The sequence below is a fragment of the Nicotiana tabacum genome, chromosome 12 (genome assembly GCF_000715075.1).
Source record: "Nicotiana tabacum cultivar K326 chromosome 12, ASM71507v2, whole genome shotgun sequence".
Taxonomy (NCBI): domain Eukaryota; kingdom Viridiplantae; phylum Streptophyta; class Magnoliopsida; order Solanales; family Solanaceae; genus Nicotiana; species Nicotiana tabacum.
In genome coordinates this window covers 72,027,086-72,054,062 of record NC_134091.1, presented here as the reverse complement: position 1 = coordinate 72,054,062, position 26,977 = coordinate 72,027,086, and positions in this window count along the sequence as shown.

The following is a 26,977-nucleotide window of genomic DNA, read 5'->3' as shown; positions in this document are numbered from 1 at the left end:
ACAGAAAATAAAATAAATTTGAAATCTCAATATAACAAAATACTGCTAATACATGATAAATCCCCCAGAACTAGTACCACAGAGTCATGAGCTCTATTATAGAAATACAAGTGTAAAATGACCAAGTACGATACTGTCTCAAATAAAGGCAATAGTGCATAAGGTAAGAAACGCCAAGACTGCGGTCAGGAATGCAGTTCTACGTCGTCTCTAAATAATTAACTCTGCAACTAGCCTCGACTACTGATGACTGGGTCTGACACCTTGATCTGCACAATTAAGTGCAGAATGTAGCATGAGTACAATCGACCCAATGTACTCAGCAAGTATCATAACTAACCTCGGCGAAGTAAAAGAAGCAAGAATTATAAATGATACATGTTGTAACTTGTACAGTTTCATAAACCCAAGTACAGAACAGTAATGTGATAAAGTATAAAGTAGAGAAAGAACTATCTCTATATGTGCGCACAATTACTCAAGTACTCTGCTCAGTAAATGATACGGCATATGAGGATAATATGCAATTGAGCCAGGTAAGTAACCACGGAAATTGCAAGTAAAGATGAAATGTAAATCCAAAACAAACATTTGCCAGATTTTCCTCAACCTTTCCATTTCCCTACCAATCCATTGCATGTACACCATCAATAGAGAAACATGACAAGGTGACCCTAGAGGGATGGATACATATATCCACACACTACACGGACAACTCACGTGCTGCACAGACAATTCATGTGCTAATAATATCAACCGCACGGACAACTCATGTGCTAATATTATTAATATCTGCATATGCACAGACAACTCATGTGCTGCACGGACAACTGACGTGCCAATAATATCAATCGCACGGATAACTCATGTGCCAATAATCATAAATTGCTCTGCGTGATCACATGCTACCAGTCCAGAGATTATAACACATAGAAAATAAATATACGAGAATACATGTGCATGATAAATGATTATCAAGTTTCATATTCCTGGACTGATATAAATAACATGCTATAGTGTAGGCATGTGCAATATGTTCTATCACATCTAGAACAAAAATTTTCATAATGAAATAGTAATTTATCATGTTCAATTGGAAGAATTACCTCAACGAAATCTCAAATGTTGTACAAATAGTTCACAGAGGTGTCAGGACCCTAAATTCCTACCTTAGGATGTCGTGATGTCACCTAGTCCCTATGACTAGGTAAGCCTAACATATGCTGAGTTAGTAACAGAATTGAACTATTTAATCATTAAATCATAAAATAGTAAATATCATACATAGCTGCAAATGGCCAATAGTTATACATTTCCCAAAGCCGGTAGTACGGAGTCATAAATTCCACTGAAATACACTAGAATTTCTAAATACAAAACTGTTTTAAAATAAAGATAAAGAGAAGTAAAGATATTGTTCAAAGGTGACCCCGAGGCCTGTGAATGTCAAGCAGGTATTCCTTGAAGTCTCCACCTGTGTAGATCAACTCTAAAAAAATCAATACGATCCAAATTAGATAAACACAAGGCATGTTAATAATTCTTTTTATTGAACCTGTTATGTTACCAACAACTCAACAGAATATGATATATTGACTCCATGCAATTTAATTCACATTGAAAAACAATTTACCAAGTTATAATGGAGGCACATATTGGCATGTTAAATCAATACAACAAATCACGTGGAATGCATCACTCACACAAGAAGCAACAATCGTTCCAACAATAAGATAACAACGAATAAGTGTAATGACCCAGCCGGCCATTTTGGGTATTTTATCCTTTTTCCCTTATTTAGTGCATCCTCTATGTTATATTGTATTCATGTGACTTGTCGGGGTGGTTGGTTTTGGTTTTGGGTGAGTTTCAAAGCGAAATGGGACCCTTAGTACCAAGGTTACAAGCTTAAGTTGAAAGAGTTGTCCGTAGTTTGACTTTTATGTAGACGACTCCGGAATAGAGTTTTGATGGTTATGATAGCTTCGTATGGTGATTTTGTACTTAGGAGCGTGTTTGGATGTTGAATCGGAGGTCCGTAGGTCGTTTTGGCTTGAATCGGCAAAAGTTAGAAAGTTGAAGGTTTGGAAGGTTGAGATGTTTGACCGAGAGTTGAGTTTATTGGTATCGGGTCTGGATTTTGGTTTCGGAAATTGGAATAGGTCCTTTGTCTCAATTATGAATTGTGTGCAAAATTTGAGGACAATTGGAGTTGGTTTGGTATATTTCGGCATTAGTTTTAGAAGTAAGAAGTTCATAAATGCATTAGGCTTGAATCGATGTGCGATTCATGGTTTTGGTGTTGTCTTATGTTATTTGAGGCTTTGAGCGAGTTCGTATCATTTTTTAGGACATTTTGGTATGTTCGGGCGGGGTCCCGGGGGCCCCGGGTGTGTATCGAATTGAGTTCGGACCATTCATTCTTGAATTGAGATTGCTGGTTTTTTCTGTTCTGATTTCCTTCTTTACCTTTGTGAAGGTTCTCCCACAATCGCGTAGAGTCCTCTGTGACTGATGGAGTCTTACTCTTCGCATTCACTAAGTCGGGGATGCGATCGCGATGGATTGGGAGCTTATGCATCGCGAATGCCTGAGTTGGACCACATTTGCGTATAAGGAAAGTGAGGCAGTGGGGATCGTGTAAGCTGAAGAAGGCTGGTCACACCATTCGTGACTGTGTTCACGCTATCGCGTAAGAGGTTTTGTGAGCAGGGAGAATTTGTTCTCCGCGATCACGAGTGCTCTTCCGCGATCTCGTAAGGCAATAACTGGGCAGTAGTATATTATTTCCAAATCGATGGTTTTGATCTATTTTTCATCTTTTGAGCTAGAGACCTCGGTTTTGGGCTATTGTGAAGAGATTTTCAAGGAGTTGATTGGGGTAAGTGATTTTAACTCGGATTTGATTATTATACATGAATCTATCATTGTTCTTACCATTTAATTTGTGTTGTAGGTTAGAAAAATTAGGGAAATGCAATTTGAAAGACGATTTGAGGTCGGAATTGAATAATTTTAGTATGGTTGAACTCGTTATTGAATGTATGTTTGAATTTTGTAAGTTTGGTCGAGTTCAGAGACACGCGCCTAGGGTTTTCTTTTTGAGTTCACTTTTTGGTTTTCTTCAAAGATTGCAACTTTATTTTCCAGAATAGTTTCCTATGGTTTGTATTTTTGGTATAAAGTTATTTTGGCTAGATTTGAGCTGTTTAGAGTTGGATATTTGCGGAAAAGGCTTACTAGTGGATTGGGTTAGCCTGTTTTGAGGTAAGTGTCTTGCATAACTTTGTGTGGGGAATTTCCCCTTATGATCGGTGTTGTTTTGTGTTATTGTGGTATGTAAAGTCCGTGTACGCAAGGTGCAAGTGGGTACACGGGCTATATATGGTAGTTGACAGGTTTAAGTTATGTAAATTCTTTTCATGGATTTAATTGAAATGTCATAACAAGTTAAATTCATCATCATTTATCTATCCTTACATGCTTGACTTTACATTGTTAATACTTGTCTCATCTCTTACTTGTTATTGCCCTTACATGCTTAGTTGAAATTACTGCGTTCTCATTAAATATTCAACTTTTGAGTTACCTTACTTGAAGTTGTTATTTCTTGGAATATCTTATTGTTGAGTTTTGGTTTTGAAGTTGTAAAAGCCGTGATCACATTAAGGCAAAGTTGTAAATTGTTGAAATACCATTCTTGTTGAAATTTTCACTTTAGGTTGCTATTGTTGAGAATCTTGTACACATCGTGGTTGAGCCATGGGCTATTTATTGTGGAAACAATTTTATTGTTGACTTCTTTGGCAAGTTGTGGTATTGGGCACTTGAGGTACGATTTGTAATACGTTGTGATATTGATACGCATGTGGTGGTATAAGGATAGGGGTTGATACACTTGCGGTGAGATAAGGTGGGCTTGATACGCGTGTTGCTAGTAGGGGAACTAGTTGAAGCCATGCGGTGTGATAAGGTAGAGTAAAACACGGGTAGCTATTTCGGGAAAAACAATTTTTAAAACAAAATACAAGGCTCCCGCGAGTGTTATAAGGAAAGATTGTGATTGTGATTGTGAAATGAGGCATGAGGCGGTACCTCGGTACATGATTCTTGTTGTTATCTTTTATTTACTTCACTTGTGTTTTGTTTGCATCGTTTCCTTGTTGTTCTTATTATGTGTTTTCTCACTTGATGCCTTTATTGCCTTAACTTTTGGTGTAGCTTATGTTGTTGTATTTCTTCATTGTTTCATTCCTTATTTACACTATTATATTGTACCATACATGTTCAGCTTCTTTATTTATTCCAGTAGGTGTCTTGACCTGACCTCGTCACTATTCTACCGGGGTTAGGATTGATGCTTACTGGGTACCGTTGTGGTGTACTCATACTACACTTCTGCACATCTTTTTGTGCACATACAAGTATTCATACCAACCTAGGCATCCGTGAGTTGAGCTTGGATCGGAGAATTCAAGGTACTTCATACATCTTGTACCGTGTATTGTGATGCGTCACGTGTTGGCCTTGGTGCGGTATTGATGTAAGATGGTAGGGTGATTGCCTACGCGTCTCAACAATTGAAGGCCCATGAGAATAATTATCTAGTCCACGACTTGGAATTGGCAGCTATTGTTGATGCCTTGAATATTTGGGGGCACTATTTTTACAGTGTCCATTGTGAGGTCTTTACCGATCACCGGAGTCTACAACATATGTTCAAACATAAAGATCTTAAGTTGAGGCAGCAGAGATGGTTAGAGTTGATTAAAAACTATGATATCACCACTAGGAAGGCCAATGTGGTGGCCGATGCCTTGAGTCGAAAGGCGGAGAGCTTGGGCAGTTTAGCATATCTACCGGCAGTAGAGATGACACTTCCCATGGATGTTCATTCCTTGGCCAACAAATTTGTTAGATTGGCTATTTCGGAGCCCACTCAAGTTCTTGCTTGCGTGGTTTCTCGGCATTTTCTATATCGTCGCATCAGAGAACGTCAGTATGATGACCCCCATTTTCTTATCCTTAAGGAAACAATATAGCATGACGATTCCAAGGAGGTTTCTGTTAGAGATAATGGTGTGTTACGGATGCAGGGTCGGTTATGTGTGCCAAATGTGGATGGTTTGCGTGATTTGATCCTTTAGAGACTTGAGATTCCCGAGTTGAAATGGAAACGTGTCACCGTGGATTTCGGTATTCGGCTCCCACGCACTCAGAAGAAATTTACGTGGTATGGGTGATTGTGGACAGGTTGACCAAGTCAACTTATTTCATTCTGCTAGTGACTACCTATTCTTCATAACAGCTGGCTCGTATCTATATCCGTAAGATTGTCCAAATTCATGGAGTGCCGATATCCATCATATCTGACTGGGGTACGCAGTTCGCATCGTGTTTCTGGAGAGCTATACAATGTGAGTTAGGCACACAGGTTGACTTGAGTACAACATTTCACCCCCATACAGACGGACATTCCGAGCGCACCATTCAGATATTGGAGGCTATGCTTCGTGCCTGTGTTATGGATTTTGAGGGTTCTTGGGATCCGTTCTTCCTGCTTGAGGAGTTTGCCTATTACAAAAGCTACCATTCAAGTATTCAGATGGCTACTTGTGAGGCCATATATGGGAGACGGTTTCGTTCTCCAGTTGGTTGGTTTGAGACGGGAGAGGCTAAGTAATTAGGCACAGATTTGGTTCGAGATGCCTCGGAGAAGGTCAAGTTGATCTAGGATCGGCTTCGTAAAGCCCAATCTAGATAGAAGAGTTATGCAGATCGGAAGGTTCATGATGTTGCATTCATGGTTGGAGAGCGAGTCTTGCTCCGGGTTTCACCCATGAAGAGTATGATGAGGTTCGGGAAGAAGGGCAAGTTTAGCCCTAGGTATGTCGGACCTTTTGAGATCCTTGAGAGGATCAGTGAGGTGGACTACAAGCTTGCATTTGTCACGACCCAAATCGGAGGGCCGCGACAGGCATCCTGTGCCTTACTCGACCGAGTACCAATGTAACATATATTTCTTATCACGTCATCATGGGTAAATGGGCCAAAAGGGCTCTCATGAGATAACCAGAATAAAACATAAGGGAATACTAGATAGGACAACCCAACATGATGTAGAAACTTATACATGTGACCTACGGGCCTCTAAGGCCGACATAATCATTTGTACACTCAAAACATTGGCCGACAAGGCCGACAAAGCCATACAAGTATCCATATACATGACATCTATCTATAAGCCTCTAAGAGTACATAAACATCATAAAGGTTAGGACAGAGCCCCGCCATACAAATCAATAAATGTAAAAATCATACTGACCAAATAGGCAACTCCGGATAAAGTGGAGTGCACCAACACCTTCCGCAGAGCTGATAGCCTACTAGGAGGACTGTCAACCTATCTATCGGGACCTGTGGGCATGAAATGAAGCGTCCCCATGCAGAAGGGACATCATTACAAATAAAGGCCCGAGTATGTATGGCATGAAAAGCAGTATATAAAAGACATGAAAGAAACATGGAGTAAAGAACTCAACCTGTAATTCTAAATAGCTTTGTGAACTGTGAAACATTTATAATGTCATGAAAATACATATAAATGTCATATCATGCTTAGGTATATGCGTACATAACATCATCAAGCCTTTGAGGGCATCCAATCATTTCATCTCGGCCTCCGTGGGCGAAATCATTAACGTATACCAACTAATCATGTGGTGGTGCATATATAACGCCATAACCTTTCCCCATACCCCATATACATATAATATACGTGTATATAATGCCATCAGGTCATGGATCAATGTACATGTATAAATGAATGCAATGCATAAGAAGTAAGTCAATAAGATCTCTTGGGATGTCATAAGATCAATATGTCTTATCATCAACGTATACCAATTGATCAGGTGGTGGTGTGTATATAACGCAATAACCTTTCCCCATACCCCATGTACATATAATATACGCGTATATAACGACATCTGGTCATGGGTCAATGTACATGTATAAATGAATGCAATGAATAAGGAAGTGAGTCGATAAGATCTCTCGGAATGTCATAAGATCAATATGCCTTTGATTAATATAATAAAATAAACTTTATCAACTTACGTATTTTCTAAGACCTATGAAAAGATGATATAATAATAGGACACATGGGGAATCAGGAACATAGGCAACCCTAGTACTTCTAAAAATAGAGTCACTAGTGAAATTTGCGTGCTTGCTCGTTTCGTTGTATCATATGGATCATGCCAAAAGGGAAGAAGAGATAGACTTAACATACCTTTGCAATCTTCTCTCCAATCACCAACCAAGCTCAATATGATCTTCTTACGTCTACAATAAGTAAACCGACTTCGTCTTCATCATATAAGCGTTGTAACTCTCGTATTTCAAAACAAATATTCTACAAGAAAATGGACATCACCTCCCCTATTTTTAATACATCCCATAAGTTACTAAAAGTAACCAAACAACCCAAACAACAACAATACAATTCACAATAAACTCTCTCATTACTTCAACAACCGTTTTGAGCGACAAGCTCGGTTTGTAACTAAACAACTATAGTTTGAAACCTATTCTTCTTTCCATAATTTATCAACAACATTAACTTCCATATATTCAATAATCCCTACTAATTTTAAGCCACAATACAATTTTAAAATGACCCCATAACAGTCCCACAATTTCAGCAACTCAAGAGTTATTTTTATGATTACTAAACACGTTTCCGACTCGTCATTTCTTTCAAATCAAGAAACACAACCATCAATATATAGTTAACCCTATTATCATATAAAACAGCCATGAATTCAACTTAAAATTAAGTTCACAACCAATCAACAGTGATGCCACAAAAAACAACATACTACTCTTTCAAAACTCGCAAGTTCTTGTCTTTACGATCGAGCTACAACTCGTAGAAGCTTAGATAAGGGAAAGCGAAGAATAAACATACCTTGAAATAATTAGAACCTAAGAAACCTAGTCCTTCTTCATCCAAAATCAATCCCCCAGTGCTGTTACAAGAAGGATAAAGGGCAATTAGCAAGCTGTCCGGGTTTTTCTATACTAGAATCGCTTCATATCACCCGTAATCACCTACGGATTGTGTTGGATTTTTGGGGGAGGAGTTGCTGGGATTTTCTCCTATGTTTTGCTAATGAGATTATATTGAAAATGTAAGATAATCATCCCATATAAAGGGCCCCTTAGCCGCCCTCAATCTGCCCCTTTTTGGGGCTTTATTTTGTCCCTTCTTTTAAGCAAGTAGGTGATGCACCTACTTGTCACCTACCAGTCTGCGTAGACTCACAAAAATACAAATATCTCTCTACTACAATGTCGTATCGACAAAAGGTTTAATGACATTGAAAGTAAACTCATATTTCTTCAATTTCGTAGGTGGATCACCCCATAATTCAAAGCACATTGAGAGAAAAGCTCAGCTACATTTGACATAATATATAGTACATTTATGAATGTAACTTGTGATGACTTTTGCCAAATTTTGTTCCACAACTTGCTAGAATTAAATACATAACAAACTACTATCATATGACTAATATAACTCATAACATAACCTCCATATAATGTTAGGAACCCTAGTATCACCCCAAAGGAACATGTTATAACATTCCCAACTTGTCGACATTCGACGAAACTTATTTTCTTCAATTCGTTTAGCATCTAAGCCTTCCAACACTCTTAGTTCTTGTTATTCATGATCTTAAATATTTTTAACATCCAAGGTAACATGATTAACATCCTTTATGTATTTTCAATGATGATCTTATTTATGAGCTTAAATCAATTGACTTACGACGTACTTTTATGTACGAAAGCATGGGGTGTAACTTCTTGCCACCTAGTTTATCTGTGGTTCATTCGGTGGACCATGTTTTTATGCTCTGGAAGTATCACGGTGATCCTTCTCATGTTTTAGACTTAGGATCAGTCCAATTGGATAATGATTTGACTTATATTGAGGAGTCGGTGGCTATCTTGGACAGACAAGTGCGGAAGCTGAGATCAAAGAACATTGCTTCAGTGAAGGTTCAATGGAGGGGTCATACGATCGAGGAGGAGACCTGGGAGATATAGCACGACATGAGAAGTTGGTTTCCTCATCTATTCAACACTTCAAGTATGTCCTTATGCACGTTCGAGGACGAATGTTTGTCTTAAGAAGGGGATAAGGTAACAACCCGACCGGTCATTTTATTTAATTGCTCCCCGTTACTCCTTTTGATGCTTCACACATGTATGTTTATGATTTTATGACTTTATGGGTTGTTTAGTTTCATTCTGGGAAGCTTTCGGGTTGATTCAGACCATTTGATTCTTGACTTAGAATCCTGAGTTAGAAATGTTCACCAAACTTTAACTTTTGTGAAAATGATCGCAGAAAGGTGTTTTGATGGATCCAATAGCTTTGTATCGTGATTTAGGACTTGGGCGTATGCCAAGAATTGATTTCGGAAGTTCATAGGTTGATTTATGTTGTTTTGCCGAAATATAACAATTTGAAGTTGAAACATTTGGCTGTAGGTTGACTTTTAGCTATCGAGTTCGGAATTTGATTTTCGGAAATGAGTAGGTCCGTTATGCTATTTAGAACTTGTCTGCAAAATTTGGTATCATTTGGAGTTGAGTTGATAGGATTCAAACATTTAGTTGTAATTCTAGAGATTCTTGAACATTACTTTGAAATTCATTAGTTTTAGTGTTCGATTCATAGTTTTTGATGTTATATTTGTGTTTTAATCATGCGAGAGAGTTCGTATGATGTTTTTAGACTTGTGTGGATGTTTAGTATGGAGTCCCAAGGGCTCGGATAAGTTTCGGACATGTTTCGAAAGGTTTTGAACTGAAAATGAAAAATCTGGTGTTTGCTGCCTCTTGTGTCGCATTTGCGAACACCAAGTTCGCAATTACGAGCTTAGCAGGGAGGGCTCAAGTATCGTAATTGCGATACCTATCTCGCAAATGTGAAGTAGCTCCGCTAGAGGGGTAGTTCGCTTTTGCTACAAAATAGCCGCATTTGCGTTGGAGGCAGGCTTCGCAAATGCGAAGCTACCATCGCAATTGCGACCTCCTCATAGGATAGACAGTGGCCGCATTTGCGAGGAATACTTCTCGATTGCGAACCCATGTCACAATTGCAACATAAGCAGATGATCAAAAGGGCTGGAACTCGGGATTTCATCTCATATTCTCTCATTTTAGAAACCTAGACTTAGTAGGAGATTTGGAGAGGAGATTTTCATCTACAAACTTTGGGTAAGTGATTCTAATCTATTTCCAACTATATTCCATCAATATATCTTAGATTTTAACATCAAAATCATGTGAATCAAAGTAAAAATTTGTGAAACTCTGTCAAGCTTTTGAAAAATAAGAATTTGAGTTTTGAGAGTTGATTTGGACTTGGATTTTGAAACTAATCACTTATATGAACTCGTGGAGTCATGGGTAGTCGGAATCTACCATTGGACCCGGGTTTTTGACTGGGCGAGCCCTAGGTTGACTTTTGTTGACTATTTGGGAAAAGTGTACATATCATAGTTTTATCTATTGTAATTGATTTGTCTTGCGTTGTTTGATGATATTAAGTTAAGTTTGGTTAGATTTGTGTTGTCTGGAGAGGAATTTTAGGGGAAAATCTATTTTCGAGGGTTGAATTGACCTAGTTCAGTTAAGTATCTTGCCTAACTTTGTGTGGGGTATCTACCCCGTAGGATTTAAGATTTAATGTGTCATTTGTGTTATATGAAAGACATGTGCGCAAGGTGACGAGTGGGTACACATGTTATATGTGGTATCTGTCCGGTTTAGTCAGCTTAGACTCTTTCGATGCTTTAATTGAATTGTCATGTCATATTCTAAATTCTCGTAGTCAACCTATTCTTACTTGCGGTAGTCTATCCTTACATGCCTTAAATGACTTTTTTTAACACTTGTTCACATCTTACTTGATATTTGGCTCTTATGCTCTAGTTGAACTTGTTGCCTCTTTCATTGTTACATGTTTTCTCTTTCATTGTCGATTTATCATTATTTGAAGTTATTGTTACTTCTTATCTCTTTCATTGTTGATTATCATAACATGAATTTATTGTTACATGTTATCTCTTTCATTGTTGATTAGCATTAGTTGAAGTCATTGTTACATGTTATCTCTTTCATGGTTGATTATCCTTATTTGAAGTCATCGGTATATTTTATATCTTTTATTGTGAGTTGTTTTTATTTAGTATTGTGGTTACACATTATCTTTGTTAGACCCCGCCATACAAATCAATACATGTAAAAATCATACTGACCAAATAGGCAACTCCGGATAAAGTGGAGTACACCAACACCTTCCACAGAGCTGATAGCCTACTACGAGGACTGTCAACCTATCTATCGGGACCTGTGGGAATGAAATGAAGCGTCCCCATGCAGAAGGGACATCATTACAAATGAAGGTCCGAGTATGTACGGCATGAAAAGTAGTATATAAAAGACATGAAAGAAACATGGAGTAAAGAACTCAACCTGTAATTCTAAATAGCTTTGTGAACTGTGAAACATTTATAATGTCATGAAAATACATATAAATGTCATATCATGCTTAGGTATATGCGTACATAACATCATCAAGCCTTTGAGGGCATCCAATCATATCATCTCGGCCTCCGTGGGCGAAATCATCAACGTATATCAATTAATCATGTGGTGGTGCATATATAACGCCATAACCTTTCCCCATACCCCATATACATATAATATACGTGTATATAATGCCATCAGGTCATGGATCAATGTACATGTATAAATGAATGCAATGCATAAGAAGTAAGTCAATAAGATCTCTTGGGATGTCATAAGATCAATATGTCTTATCATCAACGTATACCAATTGATCAGGTGGTGGTGTGTATATAACGCAATAACCTTTCCCCATACCCCATGTACATATAATATACGCGTATATAACGACATCTGGTCATGGGTCAATGTACATGTATAAATGAATGCAATGAATAAGGAAGTGAGTCGATAAGATCTCTCGGAATGTCATAAGATCAATATGCCTTTGATTAATATCATGAAATAAACTTTATCAACTTACGTATTTTTTAAGACCTATGAACTGATGATATAATAATAGGACACATGGGGAATCAAGAACATAGGCAACCCTAGTACTTCTAAAAATAGAGTCACTAGTGAAATTTGCGTGCTTGCTCGTTTTGTTGTATCATATGGATCATGCCAAAAGGGAAGAAGAGATAGACTTAACATACCTTTGCAATCTTCTCTCCAATCACCAACCAAGCTCAATATGATCTTCTTACGTCTACAATAAGTAAACCGACTTCGTCTTCATCATATAAGCGTTGTAACTCTCGTATTTCAAAACAAATATTCTACAAGAAAATGGACATCACCTCCCCTATTTTTATTACATCCCATAAGTTACTAAAAGTAATCAAACAACCCAAACAACAACAATACAATTCACAATAAGCTCTCTCATTACTTCAACAACCGTTTTGAGCGACAAGCTCAGTTTGTAACTAAACAACTATAGTTTGAAACCTATTCTTCTTTCCATAATTTATCAACAACATTAACTTCCATATATTCAATAATCCCTACTAATTTTAAGCCACAATACAATTTTAAAATGACCCCATAACAGTCCCACAATTTCAGCAACTCAAGAGTTATTTTTATGATTACTAAACACGTTTCCGACTCGTCTTTTATTTCAAATCAAGAAACACAACCATCAATATATAGTTAACCCTTTTATCATATAAAATAGCCACGAATTCAACTTAAAATTATGTTCACAACCAGCCAACAGTGATGCCACAAAAAACAACATACTACTCTTTCAAAACTCGCAAGTTCTTGTCTTTACGATCGAGCTACAACTCGTAGAAGCTTAGATAAGGGAAAGAGAAGAATAAACTTACCTTGAAATAATTAGAACCTAAGAAACCTAGTCCTTATTCATCCAAAATCAATCCCCCAATGCTGCTACAAGAAGGATAAAGGGCAATTAGCAAGCTGTCCGTGTTTTTCTATACTAGAATCGCTTCATATCACCCGTAATCACCTACGGATTGTGTTGGATTTTTGGGGGAGGAGTTGCTGGGATTTTCTCCTATGTTTTGCTAATGAGATTATATTGAAAATGTAAGATAATCATCCCATATAAAGGGCCCCTTAGCTGCCCTCAATCTGCCCCTTTTTGGGGCTTTATTTTGTCCGTTCTTTTAAGCAAGTAAGTGATGCACCTACTTGTCACCTACCAGTCTGCGTAGACTCGTAAAAATACAAATATCTCTCTACTACAATGTCGTATCGACAAAAGGTTTAATGACATATAAAATAAACTCATATATCTTCAATTTCGTAGGTGGATCACCCCATAATTCAAAGGACATTGAGAGAAAAGCTCAGCTATATTTGACATAATATATAGTACATTTATGAATGTAACTTGTGATGACTTTTGCCAACTTTTGTTCCACAACTTGCTAGAATTAAATACATAACAAACAACTATTATATGACTAATATAACTTATAACATAACCTCCATATAATGTTAGGAACCCTAGTATCACCCCAAAGGAACATGTTATAACATTCCCAACTTGTCGACATTCGACGAAACTTATTTTCTTCAATTCGTTTAGCTTCTAAGCCTTCCAACACTCGTAGTTCTTGTTATTCATGATCTTAAATATTTTTAACATCCAAGGTAACATGATTAACATTCTTTATGTATTTTCAATGATGATCCTATTTCTGAGCTTAAATCAATTCACTTACGACGTACTCTTGCGTACGAAAGCATGGGGTGTAACTTCCTGCCACCTAGTTTATCAGTGGTTCATTCGGTGTACCATGTTTTTATGCTCTGGAAGTATCACGGTGATCCTTCTCATGTTTTATACTTCAGATCAGTCCAATTGGATAATGATTTGACTTATATTGAGGAGTCGGTGGCTATATTGGACAGACAAGTGCGGAAGCTGAGATCAAAGAACATTGCTTCAGTGAAGGTTCAATGGAGGGGTCATACGATCGAGGAGGAGACCTGGGAGATATAGCACGACATGTGAAGTTGGTTTCCTCATCTATTCATCACTTCAAGTATGTCCTTATGCACGTTCGAGGACGAACGTTTGTCTTAAGAAGGTGATAATGTAACAACCCGACCGGTCATTTTGTTTAATTGCTCCCCGTTACTCCTTTTGATGCTTCACACATGTATGTTTATGATTTTATGACTTTATGGGTTGATTAGTTTCATTATGGGAAGCTTTCGAGGTGATTCAAACCCTTTGATTCTTGACTTAGAAGCCTAAGTTAGAAATGTTCACCAAACTTTAACTTTTGTGAAAATGATCACAGAACGGTGTTTTGATGGATCCAATAGCTTTGTATCGTGATTTAGGACTTGGGCATATGCCAAGAATTGATTTCGGAAGTTCATAGGTTGATTTGTGTTGTTTTGCCGAAATATAACAATTTGAAGTTGAAACGTTTGGTTGTAGGTTGACTTTTAGCTATCGAGTTCGGAATTTGATTTTGGGAAATGAGTAGGTCCGTTATGCTATTTAGAACTTGTCTGCAAAATTTGGTATCATTTGGAGTTGAGTTGATAGGATTCAGACATTTAGTTGTAATTCTAGAGATTCTTGAACATTACTTTGAAATTCATTAGTTTTAGTGTTCGATTCATAGTTTTTGATGTTATATTTGTGTTTTCATCATGTGAGAGAGTTCGTATGATGTTTTTAGACTTGTGTGGATGTTTGGTATGGAGTCCCAAGGGCTCGGATAAGTTTCAGACATGTTTCAAAAGATTTTGAACTGAAAATGAAAAATCTGGTGTTTGCTGCCTCTTCTGTCGCATTTGCGAACACCAAGTTCGCAATTACGAGATTAGCAGAGAGGGCTCAAGTATCGTAATTGCGATACCTAGCTCGCAAATGTGAAGTAGCTCCGCTAGAGGGGTAGTTCGCTTTTGCTACAAAATAGCCGCATTTGCGTTGGAGGCAGGCTTCGCTAATGCGAAGCTACCGTCGCAATTGCGACCTCCTCATAGGACAGGAAGTGGCCGCATTTGCGAGGAATACTTCTCGATTGCGAACCCATGTCGCAATTGCGACATAAGCAGATGATCAAAAGGGCTGGAATTCGGGATTTCATCTCATATTCTCTCATTTTAGAAACCTAGACTTAGTAGGAGATTTGGAGAGAAGATTTTCATCTACAAACTTTGGGTAAGTGATTCTAATCTATTTCCAACTATATTCCATCAATATATCTTAGATTTTAACATCAAAATCATGTGAATCAAAGTAAAAATTTGTGAAACACTCTCAAGCTTTTGAAAAATAAGAATTTGAGTTTTGAGAGTTGATTTGGACTTGGATTTTGAAACTAATCACTTATATGAACTCGTGGAGTCATGGGTAGTCGGGATCTACCATTGGACCCGGGTTTTGACTGGGCGAGCCGTAGGTTGACTTTTGTTGACTATTTGGGAAAAGTGTACATATCATAGTTTTATCTATTGTAATTGATTTGTCTTGTGTTGTTTGATGATATTAAGTTAAGTTTTGTTAGATTTGCGTTGTCTGGAGGGGAATTTTAGGGGAAAATGTAATTTTGAGGGTTGAATTGACCTAGTTCAGTTAAGTATCTTGCCTAACTTTGTGTGGGGTATCTACCCCGTAGGATTTGGGATTTAATGTGTCATTTGTGTTATATGAAAGACATGTACGCAAAGTGACGAGTGGGTACACGTGTTATATGTGGTATTTGTCCGGTTTAGTCAGCTTAGACTCTTTTGATGCTTTAATTAAATTGTCATGTCATATTCTAAATTCTCGTAGTCAACCTATTCTTACTTGCAGTAGTCTATCCTTACATGCCTTAAATGACTTTTTTTAACACTTGTTCACATCTTACTTGATATTTGGCTCTTATGCTTTAGTTGAACTTGTTGCCTCTTTCATTGTTACATGTTTTCTCTTTCATTGTCGATTTATCATTATTTGAAGTTATTGTTACTTCTTATCTCTTTCATTGTTGATTATCATTACATGAATTTATTGTTACATGTTATCTCTTTCATTGTTGATTAGCATTAGTTGAAGTAATTGTTACATGTTATCTCTTTCATGGTTGATTATCCTTATTTGAAGTCATCGGTATATTTTATATCTTTTATTGTGAGTTGTTTTTATTTAGTATCGTGTTTACACATTATCTTTGTAAGGCTCTGTAAAAATTTCGCCAAGGAATTTAAGGTTTCGTGGTGCCAGGGTAGGCTAATGTGTTTGAGGATTGTAAAAATTCTTCGCGGTGAGCAAGCTTGCTGCGGTACAAATTCTTTGGGTTGAAAAATGCATTGAGGGGTTGATGGAAATTTTTGGCAGAAGAACGCGATTCTGCGGTCAGTTTCGTGACCGCAAAACCACTCCACGGGCTACATACCTGCCACAAAGTTGAGCAGACAAATGGTTGAATTTTGAAGGTCGTTTTGCAGCCCATTATGCGATCGCATATCCATTTCGCGGTCCGCATTTTCCATTGCAGGTTTGGCATGAATAATTCCGTTGGGCAATTCTGCGATCCACTCTATGGCCGCATAAGTGGTCTACGAACCGCAGACCGGTCCAGACCAGCCCAGTTCTTGGCATCATTTTTGTGGCCCATTTTGCGGGCCGCATATCTGTTATGCGGTCCATTCTGCGACCGCAAACCTGAGTTTAGAGGGTCCATTTTCCTATTTTTATAACCCGAACCCATTTTATTAAATAGCCTTAGGGGCTCATTTTGAAGCAAATGTCTGATTATTTTAGAGAGAAGTAAGAGTATTTTAGAGAGAAGGAGGAAACCTAGCATTCTAATCACCCATTCTTGCACCAATCTTCAAGAATCAAGGAAGCCAATCACTAGATTATCATCTATCCGTGTAAGTCCTACTCCTATGTTTTCATGCAAGAGGTTATAAGTTCATGTATATTGTGGGGGTTTGAAATAGGCCATGCATGTGACAATAAGTTGTAGTATATGGGATTAATGAACCATTCTGACTGTTCCCAATAAATTCGATTGTCCCGAGTAAGCAGTGTCGAGAATTATGTATTCAAAATGCATTCAGAATGTTTCTATCACATTTTGTTATCCATTGGGAATGTGTTCAAGAATTATATGTGTATTAAAAAGTTATGGCTTGGGTCGTGTTTCAAATGGAAGTCCATTATGCTTAACTTGGAAAGAATACTTCATGCGTCTAAAACTCCAATTGCTTATATGTGTACCTAAAGTCTTGATTTGAAATGCCTTGTTGTTGATAATCTATAAGGATGCTTGAAAGTGAAGAAAGTGGGTTGGAGATATAAACTGTGGCCAACGTGCAAAGAATAAAAGTTGTACTTGTGGTCAATGGTGCCGAAGAAATGAAATGATGTGAGAAAGGTTATGAAATAGGCCTTGATTCAATTGTTCCAAACTGACTTCGAAAATAAACTTGCCTAAAAGCTTATGTACCCAAGGCATGCCCAAATGTGGTTGTTTTAACTAATGCTATGCTTTGTAAGTATTTCCAATGTGTTTTGAGCTCTTATATCTTCATGAGTTGAAGTTGTGTATTGACCTTTTGGGGAAAAGTATTTTAAGAATAAATGATGTATGATTCTTTATGATTTTGACTTGTGCTTTGATTGCCAATCATTTTACTCTATTTCTTGGAAAGAAATCCTTTTACTCCATTTCTTGTGATTTCCGAAATATTCTATTTGTTGATATTTATGATGATGATCCACGAAAGTAAAGAAATGAAAAAGTGAAATATGAAATACGGCCAACGCGCCATGGATGAAGAATCATAAGTATAGCCAAGAGAGCCATGGAAATAATGATGTCGTGAATAGTTGAATGTACTAACAAAGCTATATATATAGGGTGAAAGGTTAAGAGGTAAATATAAAATATATTGGTAGTTTTATTTCCCTTGTGTGCAAAACAAAAATGTTCTTGGGAGTATCATTAGCAAACTGAGGAAGGGTAGGTCATAAGACCCACACCCGAAACTACACGTGTCGGTGTAGGGTTGGATTGTGATTATTCCACTTATTTGGGATGAGATTGAAATATTTAGGTGATTGTGATTAACCCCCTTAATTGGAATGAGAATGATATTTGTTGTGAATTGGAAAGTCAATCCACACGGCATATGTGGGAAGGCAGCCTAGCCGATCGGGTGGAGATCGGACGCCATGTTGTGCACATGGTGGTACTACTCTTGGTAACACCTTTTTTTTTCTGCATCACATGTCAAACAACATTGTTCATGGAGATATGGCTTAGCCGATCGGGTGTGATCGGACTCCGTGCTAAAAACACGGTGGTATATCGGTGCTAATGATCTCCCAACCAAAAATATATATTACTTTCGTATTTTGAAAATTGTTATGTTTTAACTGGGCATTTGGATATTGTTGATTGTGACTTGCTGTTTCTATGGTTTTCCCTTTCTTATATTGGCATTCTTTTTTGAAGGAGGACATTTAGCTTTACATACTAGTACTATTCCATATGTACTAACGTCCATTTTGTCGGGGGTGCTGCATCTTCAATGGATGCAGGTGGTTCGTCAACGGTCGATTTTGGTCCTGGTTAGCAGTTACTCTCTGTTCAGCAGATTTTGGTGAGCCCTACTATGTTCCAGGTTTTATGTCATTTGATGTTGTACTTTATTTTTTGAGGTATAGCCGGGGCCTTGTTGCCGACACTTCCATACTACTCTTCTATTTTACTTAGAGGCTCCGCAGACAGGTTGTGGGTGGTGATTGATATTGGGAATTAAACTAGTAAGTGTTGGTATTTGGAAAAACATGTTTTTCATCATATCTATAAACTTGTAATATTTTGGACATCAGAAATGAATATCCATTAGTAATGGAAATGATTGTGGAACACTTGACTCTTCTCATGTCTATCACTTGTACTGGTTCTTATATTGTTAATGGGCAAGGTTTGGTAGAAGGCATCTAGCAGGCTTGCTTAACCGAGGTATCTCGGTTGAGCGTCGGTCGCTCTACCCAAGGTCAGGGCGTGATAATATTTTTCATTGTTGAGTTATCGGTGTTGAAGTTATGAAAGTCATTATCACGGTGAGGCTAAGTGTTAATTATTGAGACATCTTTCTTGTTGAGAATTTACATTCATTGTTATTGTTGCTATTCTTGTACACGTTGTGGTGGAGCCATGGGCACTTGTGGTGCGAGTTGTTATTGTGATGCGATGTTGACATGCATGCGGCAGTATACGGATAGGGGTTAATGTGCATGAGGCCGTATAAGTGGAGACTTATGTGTGTGTTTCTTGTAAGGGAATTACGCGAATCCACGCGGTGTTATAAGGTGGGTTAAAGTGCATGTAGCTATTTCGGAAAAAAATGTTTTCAAAACTATTTTAATGTAAGGCTCACACGGCGATATAAGGAAAGATTGTGATTGAAATTGAGAAATGTGAATACGAGGTGGTACCTCGGTTGTGATTCTTGTTATATACGAGGCAGTACCTCGGCTATAGTACTTATTGTGCATGAGGTGGTACATCGTTGTGATTCTTGTTGTTTATCTCATGTTGCAAAGAGTTATTTGGTGGGAACACTTCTTGTTGTTTTGTTCTTCCTTGTTCCATCAATTATTGTCCATATGTGAACATTGTGGTGCTTTTCAATTGCTTCCCTTATGTTATCTCTATGCTTAGCATCATTTCATTAGTCTATGTTATTAACTTGCTTCATATTACCTATTGCTCCGCTTTCCGTTACTTCTTGTTATTACATTTTAATTCTATTTTTTTTAATATCCTACTAAGTGTCTTGACCTGGCCTCGTCACTACACTACCGAGGTTAGGCTTGATACTTACTGGGTACCGTTGTGGTGTACTCATACTATGCTTCTGCACACCCTTTTTTGTAGATCCAGGTATGTCCACTCGTGCCGGACATTAGTGATCGACTGCTAGCTGCTTTTCGGAGACTTCAAGGTATACCTACTCGGCGTCCGTTGAAATTCTAGTATTACTTTGTAGAGCTTATGACTTAGTTCCACCGGTTATAGGAAGTGTGTTGTTGAGATTCTATTTCAGAAGATTATATCAGTTTATTAGAAGATTATATACTGTGTATGTTGTTGTTGTTTTATATTCGTTTATCCGACTTGCTTTAGTATTTTTGTTAATTATTTCTTTCGAGTTATTATTAAATGTTAGGCTTACCTAGTCATAAAGACTAGGTGCCATCACGACATCCTACAGAGGGAATTGGGGTCGTGACATGATTCCATGTGTTTTGGAGGTCCGATTCATGGTTTCAGATGTTATTTTGATGATTTGATCATGCGAGCAAGTTCGTGTTGTATTTTTAGACTTGTGTTCATGTTTGGTTTAGAGCCCCGAGAGCTCGGGTGAGTTATGTAGGCGTTCCAGAGTTATTGGAAGAGTTTTAGTGTTGCTGGTGTTGATTAGGTATTGCAGGTTTCGCATTTGCGAGATATAGGTTGCATTTTCGATAATAGGTTAAAGTCTGCTAGTTTCGCATTTGCGAACCCAGAGTTCGCATTTGTGATGGGTGGGGTGGGTAAGCTTGATCGCAATTGTGATCAGATAGGTCGCATTTGCGAAGCCTCTATAGTTTTCTTTTGTGAACATAACGTCGCATTTGCGACAATAGCGAGGACGTGAGTGATTTTGCTTTTGCGATAATTTTGTCGCATTTGCGAACACCATGTCGCAATTGCGACACCTGCGCCTGGACATAAAAGCTGAGGGACGGGATTCTTAGTCTCATTTTCATATCTTTGAACCCTAGACTCGGTAGGAGGCGATTTCGAAGTGGGATTATCACCTACAATCTTTGGGTAAGTGATTTTGATCAATTTCCAACTATATTACATGATTATATGTGAGTTTTAACATCAAAATTACGTGAATCAAAGTGAAAGTTTTAGAAACTTTGTCTATATTTTGAAAAATGAGAATTTGAGTTTTGAGAGTCGATTTGGACTCGAAATTTGAAACACAACACATGTATGGACACGTGAGCTTATGGGTAGTCGGAATCTATCCTTGGACCCGGTTGCTCGGGGTTGACGTTTTTTGACTTTTGAGGAAATGAGAAACTTTAATTATTGGAATAGATTTCTCTTGCGTTGTTTTATGTTATTGAGTCGATTTTGGTTAGATTTGAGCCGAATGGAGGTGAATTATAAAGGGAAGGATATTTTAGAGTATTATTTAAGGTCTTTTGAGGTAAGTATCTTGCCTAACATGGTGTGGGGGAACAACCCCATAGGGATTATGTTGTTTTCACTATTTGAACTTCGTGAAAGACTTGTACACGAGGTGACTAGTGTGTACACAACTTATATGTGAATAATTGCATCGCGTTAGACTCTTAGGTTTCTATGTACATTAAAAAGAAGTTGCCTTATCATGTTATATCCTTCATTGCTAAATTTACCCTTATATGCCCTATTTGAAGTTGATTGGTTCATGTCCATTCTTTTGTTGCTAAATATACTCTCACATGCTTTAATTGTAATTGTTGCCTATTTTTTGTAACATGTTGTCTCTTCTGTAATTGGTTGTCCTAATTTGAAGTCATTATTACATGTTATCTCTTCCATCGTTGACTTATCCTTATTTGAAGTCATTGTTATATGTTATCTCTCTTATTGTTGAGTTGTTCTTATTTGAAATCATTGATACATATTATCTCTTATTGTTGAGTTATTCTTATTTGAAATCATTGATACATGTTATCTCTTATTGTTGAGTTATTCTTATTTGAAATCATTGTTACATGTTATCTCTCCTATCGTTGAATCATTGTTATTTGATATCGTTGTTTTACATTATCCCTCTCATTGTGGAGTTATTCTTATTTGAAGCCATTATTACTTGTTATATCTTTCATTGTGAGCTCATTTTCCCGTTTCATTATGTTTTGTAATTCTTGTGTTGATTTACTTGCCGTACTCCCGAGTTATTGTTGTTGTTGTTATTGTATTCAGTGTTGTTGCGCCAAGGGCTATGTATGGTTGTGGTATTCAACTTGTTTGTAAGAAAATGTTGTGGTATATGGGCACATGTGGTGTGAGTTGTTATATTGTGTTGTTATGTTTTTTTGGCACAGTTGATGTTGTTGAGAGGATTTGTTGAGGTGTTTGCACGTGAGTTGTCCGTGCGACTGCTATTATCGATATTTTCACATGCGGTGTTACAAGGTAGGCTATATATGTGGGTTTGCGCATGTGGCAAGACAAGGCGGAAATATTATTATGCACGTGTGGTGAGACAAGGCGGGCATTTACTTTATTATTACGCATGCGGTGAGATAAGGGGGGCTATGTCGGGGATGATTTGTGATGACTTGTGATTGCATGGGGGAATTGTTATTGATGATATTTGTGTAGTGGTGTGTCTACCTTGTGTGAGTCATGCATATTATGGTTTTGTTTTGTTGTTTCCTATATGCCATTCGTTGTCTCTGATCTTACTTGATTGACTCGAGCCGTGATAGTACACTTGCACAAGCTTACACCGTAATCTGTCACTTATGTTAGTCCAAAAATATGAACCTTGATCTTTGATGATCATTTATATGTATTGTTGTATACCTTCCTTCTGTGTTAGAGTTGTTCTATTGGCACATGAGTTGTTTGTGCGGATATGAGATATTGCTATTATTGGCACGTGAGTTGCTCGTGCAGTTTTGAGGTATTGTTATTGCTAGCAAGTGAGTTGTCCGTGCAGATATGAGATATTGTCAAACTCTTCGCAAGTGAGTTGTCCTTGTAGATATGAGATATTAATGGTATTGGCATGTGAGTGGTCCTTGCGGTTGTGATTTGTAATGTGGGCACACGATGCCAAGTGGTAGGGTTCATGACTTGGGACCTGTGTTTGGTGATTATGAGGTGTGGTACCTCAGAGAAACTTCTATATAAACCTTGTGTGTGAAAGCGGTTGTTTTATTGGGTTGTTACCTGTTTTCCCTTACTTGGTGTCACCAGACTCTAGTTGTATTATTGTTACTTTACGGCGTTATTATCTGCTGCTCCTTGTTATTAATTGTTGATCTAGTTCTCATTTCAAGCATTGTAGAATTATTCTTACAATGTTTAGCTTTATATTGTTCCGTGTTAGTTTTATATTCATACTTCTACAGGTTATTATGTCTAATGGGCCTCTTGATTATTCCTCGCCACTACTCCATCGAGGTTAGTCTTGATACTTACTGGGAACCGCTGTGGTGTACTCATGCTATGCTTGCAGCACAGTTTTGTGCAAATTCAGGTACCTCGGGGCGTGTTGATCATTAGATAGTTGATCGAGTATTGGGGTGGAGACTTCAAGGTATACTTGTTGTCGCGTTCACAGGCCTTGGAGTCACCTTCTGATATTTTACTTTGTACTGTTTATTTCTATTCGGCAACAATTATACTTAGAGATTTTCTAGTTAACTCTGTATAGCTTATGACTTGTACTACCAGTTTTGGGATATTGTATATCATGTTGAGATTGTTGGATTTATATAGAAATATCTAGTTCATGTTTAATAGTTGTTTGGTTAAAATCTGTTATTATTTCAGTAAGTGTTAGGCTTACTAGTCTTAGATACTAGGTGCCATCACGACTCCTAAGGAGGGATTTTTGGTCGTGACAAGTTGGTATCAGAGCTCTAGGTTCATAAGTCCTATGAGTCATAAGCAAGTTTAGTAGAGTCTTGCGGACCGGTACAGAGACGTTTGTACTTATCTTCGAGAGGCTACGGACCTAGTTTGTGACTAAGATGCCCTTCCATGACACAAGCACTACTCGGGGTCCTTGAGACCCTTGTGAACTCTGAAGTGCCAGGAATTCAAAGGGTATGTTGCCCATGAATAAGGTTTTATCCCGAGCTCTCGATCATTTGCTCTCATTAATCCCCTTAGGATTAATAAAAAGAAAGGTTGGTCTTCACACTAATACCGTCTATTTATTACAGTCTTATCTTGTTAGGCCTCATGTTGGCTTATTGTATTCTGTAATCATGTTTATATGCTACAGTATTATTCTATTAGGCCTCACGTGGATTTCACTAATGGTTTTTCATCTCTTTGTATGCATGAACTCAACTTGGGCCTGCTGAGCCCATTATCAGATCTTGGTTTGTTGCATTCCTATCGTGTCTATTGTTCGTGCATATAATGTTGGGCTTGTTTAAAGCACTGAGCCCAAATTATTCAGTGTCCAGCTCTTCACCCTTATTTCTCCTAAATTTATTGCGTCACTGTTTGATATGTCATATTTGTATAGATGTTCTTGAATAACAAACCTATTATTGGATACTTTTTTTTTTAATACATTTTCATTATTTTAGGGACCTAGGCAACCAAAGCCAATAGGTAAAACAATAAAAAGGGAATCTGAGTTCTTATGTTATGCTTATTGAAGTATTTCGGTCACTTATTTTTCTAACAAATACAAGATTTCATTTCTGTTAACGCTAACCACTTTTAATGAAGCTTTGAAATTTGAACAGATTTGAAAACGAATGACCTTCTCTCCGAAAAGAATCGAACTTAATGGATACTTACAAACATGGCTTTGAATTGGACCAGTTTTCAAAGGTATATCCGAAACCTGTTTTCTAGTAGTCTTTACTCCACAAAGTTACACAAATATCCACCTTGTTTTCAAAAGATAAATATTTGAAACATGTCATTATTTTATAAGTATTTTAAAGGCTTAAACATTGTTTTAATGATTGTTCCATGAGTTCTAATCCTTATAAAACCCATAACTCCTTTTCCAAAACATATAAAAATGTTCTTTCAAAAAAACAAGTAGAATTTTAAGACCAGATTTAGAATAGACCACAAACCTTAAGCACTAAACTAAGCAGAATATAGATATTGTTGAATCTTGTTTTGACCTATGAATAATAGGGTGCAACAATATCCAATCTTACAAGTCTCTCTTTTATCAACAACAAGGAAACCACTAGTTGAATCTTGTTTTGACCTATGAATAATAGGGTGCAACAATATCCAATCTTACAAGTCTATTAGTCTTACACCATGTACCTTTGTACATCATGTTCGTCGTAAGTTTGTTGATTTAAGTACAAGAAAAATTCACTTTTAAGGTTACAATCACTTAAGCTCATGCCTAGTACGTTACACTATGCACCTTTATGCTGTTTGTGTCGTGAGTAAGCTAATGATACACCCCATATTTTTATACGTCAAGTGCGTTATAAGTTAATTAACGTAAGCCAAGAGAATAGGTTATATTTAAGGGTACAAGTGTTTTATGATATTTAAGCAAGTAATAAGTAAGTGTCATAAAGATTGGAGGCCAAACGAAGTGAAGAAAATAAGTTAGTCAAAGTCGACAAATTGGATATGTTATAACCCGTACTTTCGGAGTAAAACTAGGAGTGTTTAATATGGTAAAAAGGTCATGTTATAAGGTATTTGAATCATATAATAGTCGAATATTATATTTTAAAGTCAAGCCAGTTACGTTTACAAGTTTCAAAATTTGGGTCTAACGTCACTAAGATTTTCTCCCAATATACTAGGAGTTACGGGGTCATCCATCCGCTAAATTTAAGGTCTACAAGTCTAGTTCCAAAGTATTAAACCGTTCGTCGATACGACATTAGAGTAGAGAGCTATTCACATTATTGCGAGATTGCAGCCAACCCCATTGGGACCTACATAGGCGGTGGAAAGTTCCACCTTTCTATTAAAGCGATGCAGCCCTTTCCGCACCTCCTTTTCACACATAAAACTGAACCCTAAGATCCTAAAAATCTCCCAAGACCTTCTCCTACCATTTAAGTAAAGTTCTACAAAAAATCAAAGTGCTTTTGCCCTTGGAGATCATACAAGTTTAAGAGAAAAATTGTTCTTCCGTCGGCTATCGATATGTTCTTAATATTGATAAAAGCTATATTTTCATCTTGTATACAAGCGTACTGTTGAATAACTTGTGGTATCATGAAGAACAAATACGATTGAGGTATGTAAGGTCCTCATTCCTTTTTTCGGCATGATTTCGTAAGTCATGTCACCCTTATAAGTGCTTCAAGGGGACAAGTTCTTGCGTATAAGTTCATGACGTTAATATAGATAAGTTGTAAGTTGTCTGTAATTGTCCTTCATGGATATTCTCTAGAAATGAGTAGAGCTCTGGGAAACATGTAATGTATATAATACAAGAAGTGCAATCTCTGATTGATTATTACCTATAAATGGCTTAACGAGCTAGAGGTCTTGCATAGTCGATAAAATGACTTAATTGCTAGAAAATCATGATAGTTAAATAAAGATAGTCATAACCTCCCTAATATTAGGGAGAGTATAATATAAGATAAGCAAGGTAATAAGCTACATGAACAAGAGTCCCCTTGTAGATTAAATATTTCAGACAAACGAGCTAACCAACGAATGGTAACATGAAAGTAGAAGAAGATAAAGTTATATAAGTCGTAGAATCATATTGTAATAGGGCCATGTAATAGCCATATACATCATAGAATAAACATGAACTTCCTAAAGCTAAGGGAAGTACGATATGATTAATGAATGTTAGAAGTGGTTTAAAGAAAACGAGTTAACAAATACGAATCATGAGTTACATAGAGTACTGGGCGAGTTTATTTTTTTTATAAGTACAGGTACGTAATAAATTATTAATGGCACAGAATGTTGTTTGATGTTGCATATACATAAGTATCGGCCCAATGGACGGTCGCTAGTGAATGCATAAGTGCATAGTAAGGGTGGTTATGGACGGCCAAGAGCACCCATAGCGAAACTCGAGTATGTGAGCCGTACGGATGGTCTGCTTAGCTATGCGTACATGCCACCAG